Here is a 3,604-nt window from a genome sequence, read left to right as displayed (position 1 = left end):
GAGAGAGAGAGAGAGAGAGAGACAGAGACAGAGACAGAGACAGAGAGAGACAGAGAGACAGAGACAGAGAGTTAGTTCAGCCTAAAGAAGGCTCCAGGCTCTTTCCTCAGAGTGGGCAGAGGAGGGAGAGCTTTGAAGGAGGAGGGCGAAGCTGCTGTTCTCAGGAGCTCCTGGGAAATCTGTGACTCTTCCCTCAGACCAGGATCTTAGCCTGGGAATACAGTGCTGAGAATTTGAGGTCTGTGAGATTGCGCTCCTGGGGTCTGTGAAGGGAGGCAAGAACAAGAGGGAGGAAGGTGGGAAGGAAGGGTGCACACAAGGGGTATGGGAGCCTAGGTCACGTGTGACTTAGGATGCCCTGAAAGAGCAGTAAGACCGGTCAAGGCAAGACTGCGGTTTAGAGGCAGGGTGTCCAGAGCCTGTGGCAGGCCATATCTGGAGTACCCCAGGGATGGCAGCTATGGGAACAGCATGATGTCATCTGAGGCCCTAGGCCTCTGGAATTTGGGGGTCACTCATGGGCTATTTTCCCTGGACTCTGGGACCCTGGCTAGGCATGTCTACTGCCTGGAGCCAGGGAGTAATAAAGCCCATTTCCTGGAAGAGAATTCAGAGGCTCCGAGAGGCTCCGAGCACAGCCGGTCCATCCCTCTCGCTACCTCATTCCCTGCTTCTGCCCAAACCCTAACCCGAAGCAGCCTAACCAAGCTCTTATTTCTGTGGTAAGGAACCCTGTGTCAGGTTGACAAGAAAAAAACAAGAGAGAAGAAAGAGGGAGCCAGAGAATGTGGAGCCCAAATGAGACGCGAGATAAAGCAATTACATGATCAATACCGGTGAAATTGAGTAATCCACCGATCAATACCGTGGGCTCGGGCGCGCCTGCTCTCAGCCCCCCTCCATCTTCTCCCGCCCCTCTTAGAAATTCATCCATCAGTCCACCTCCCACCCTGGCCTTTACATTTGGGATCCTGAAAGTGCTACCCTGCCTCCAGCCTATGTCAGCTGTTACCATGTAGGTCCGCACAGACTTCCTCTTTCTTCCCAGTGGGCTATGTTCTCAACTGGCTTCGGGGCTGATGCCCTCCCTTCCCCTCCATGTCCCCACCATGTTATACCAGTGGCTACAGCCTAGGTGGCCTGGGTAGTGAGAAGAGTTCCACCAAACCTCATAAGTCTGTAAGTCTGTCCTCCAAGCACAAGCCTCCATGTGCAAAGCCCCGCCCACACGCTAGTGCTGGTCAAACTGGACTCTGAGGGAAGGTAGGGAGCTGGGAGGAGGACTGGGCCCCACCCATCCAAAAGTACTTGAAGGGGCTGAAGTGCAGGTGCCACCACTGAAGCTCACTCGCCCATCCGGGGGCTTCCAGTGCGTAGTTGGGTGTTTAAGGGTTGTAGCTTCTGAGACATGAGAACTTCTGACTGTGGGAAAAGCAGAGAACTAAAAAGCCTATGGCCACCTGAAGAGGTGGAAGTTCAAGGGTGTGAGTGTGTGTGTGTGTGTGTGTGTGGTAGTACAAAAAAAGGCTATGGTGCTGTGGAGGCAGGCAGGCCTAGAATAGGAGCTAGCACCTAACCCTAACCTAGCCCTAGCCCTAGCCCTAGCCCTAACCCTAACCCATTTACCTGCCTGCCCCTATTGCTAGACTGTCAATGCCTGGACCGGTGGAATAAATGAATGGGCACTGTTACATGTATTTCAGTGCATGCTATTGGCTGTCTGCACTGCTCCCCACCCCCCCACCCCCCCAATCCCTACTGTGAGCGCTCAGAAAGCCAGCATCAGCACCCCAGTGGCCAGCAGACACAAGTCAAAGTTGGCTTGCTGACTGGCTGACACGCTTTGGCCCCAAGGTCGGTACTGGCAAGTGTGAACAATTCCCATAGAGAAACACGGGATCTCTTTAAGGTAGTGCAATAGCCCACCCTTTCCCAGTCACTGCGCCAGTACCAGCGAGGCGGGCAATGCCTGGACTCAAGCTCGGGCTACTGGTACTTGCTGTTGACCTTGAGCAGTTCCCTTAGCTTTCCTGCCGGTTGTCTTCTTCCATGGGTAGGCGCAGTGGGGATAACAATAGCTCACATCTGCAGCCAGAGATTCCAGGATAACCTCTGCCCCAACCCTCTTGTTCTCCCTCCTGGGAGAGAGACCAGTGAATTCCTGCCACAAGGGCCTTCAGCTCTCAGGACCCAGGCTGCGAGGCTTGGGATTGTGGCTGGAATAAGCAGGCTTAGTGAACAGGGACAGATGCCTGCTGCTCTTTGTCCTTCACCTCTGTGGTTTGGGTAGCATCCCCTGGGTTTACAGTATGCATCCCATTGTTTGTTGACCTAACCCCTAGAGAGCTGGGTGAGAAATCTTGGGTGGGGCTTCTGTCTCCTTCCTACAGGGGACCATCACTATTCCCCTGGGGTAGGAAGAGGTGGTGTAGGTGGACTGCCTGCCCCTCTGCATTCTGGGAATACTTTCATCTGTGATTTCTTTTCTTCTCAGAGAGCCCATCTGACCAGAGGGAAACCTCCACAGGTGCTGGCCATCCTAGAGGCATTCTTGCTAAGGGCTCAACTCCAGACTATAACACCTTGGACTGACGCATGAAGAAAACTCAAGGCACATTCTGATTGTCTGATTCTTGGTGGACGGGAGGGAGGAAGTGTCTTCAGTGGGCAAAATGTGACAGTATGAGTTTTGGAGCCAAGAATAGCCCGGGTTCCAAGCATCACTGGCTCCAAGAGTCACTGAGAGAGTGTACCCTTCACTGTGTGTGTCACAGTGCACCCTACCTCCCAGTCTGTAAAAGGCTGTGGGATCCATCTCCTCTTGAGCAGTGTTAAGCTGAAAGCGAAAAGCCCCATAGAGGAAGGAATGGCGAGGCCGGGCTGCTGTTTGAATGCTGAGTGCTCCCTGTGAGCATCCTTTATTCCTGTGAGCATCCTTTATCATCTTTATCATCGAGGCACACTATGAACACAGGGAAACGGAGCCCCACACTGCCTGAGGTGTCTGAGCTGTTAGAATGGCAGGGGCAGGGCTGAGTTAGGGGAGTTCCTGCTCCTAGGAGAGGAGGGCAGGCAAAGCAGAGGGCTGGAGGGCCCTGGGAGGTGGGGTGGGGTCCTGCACCTGCCCACTTTTCCCTGCATGACAAAGGGCAGGTTCATGAAGGTGGACCAGGCACAGGAAGGCAGAGCAGGTACTTGGGTGTGGACCAGAAGGCCACAGAGGAAGAAGACAGAGCAAATGACTCGTGCAGATCAGCAGGCCTCTGGGCAGGGGACACGCTCAGCTCACATTTACTCTTGCTCATCGTGTATCTGAATAAATGAAAACACAGGGGTGAGAAGTTGTCTCCATCGATAAGCTGTATGCTGTGTGAGCAGGAGGACCTGGATTTGGACCCCCAGACCCGTGTAAAAGTGCCTGCAACCCAGTACTGGGGAGGTGGAGATGAGTGGCTGGCATGATGACCTACTTGCCAACTGGTTCAGTGAGACCTATCTCAAAAACTTGATTGTGAGAGAAAAATAAACCTGACACTGACCTCTGGCTTATACACACACACACACACACACACACACACACACACACACACACACACACACACGC

This window comes from Mus pahari, chromosome 4 (genome assembly GCF_900095145.1).
Source record: "Mus pahari chromosome 4, PAHARI_EIJ_v1.1, whole genome shotgun sequence".
Lineage (NCBI taxonomy): Eukaryota > Metazoa > Chordata > Mammalia > Rodentia > Muridae > Mus > Mus pahari.
The sequence above is the reverse complement of the archived record's forward strand: the minus strand, read 5'-3'. Positions refer to the sequence as shown.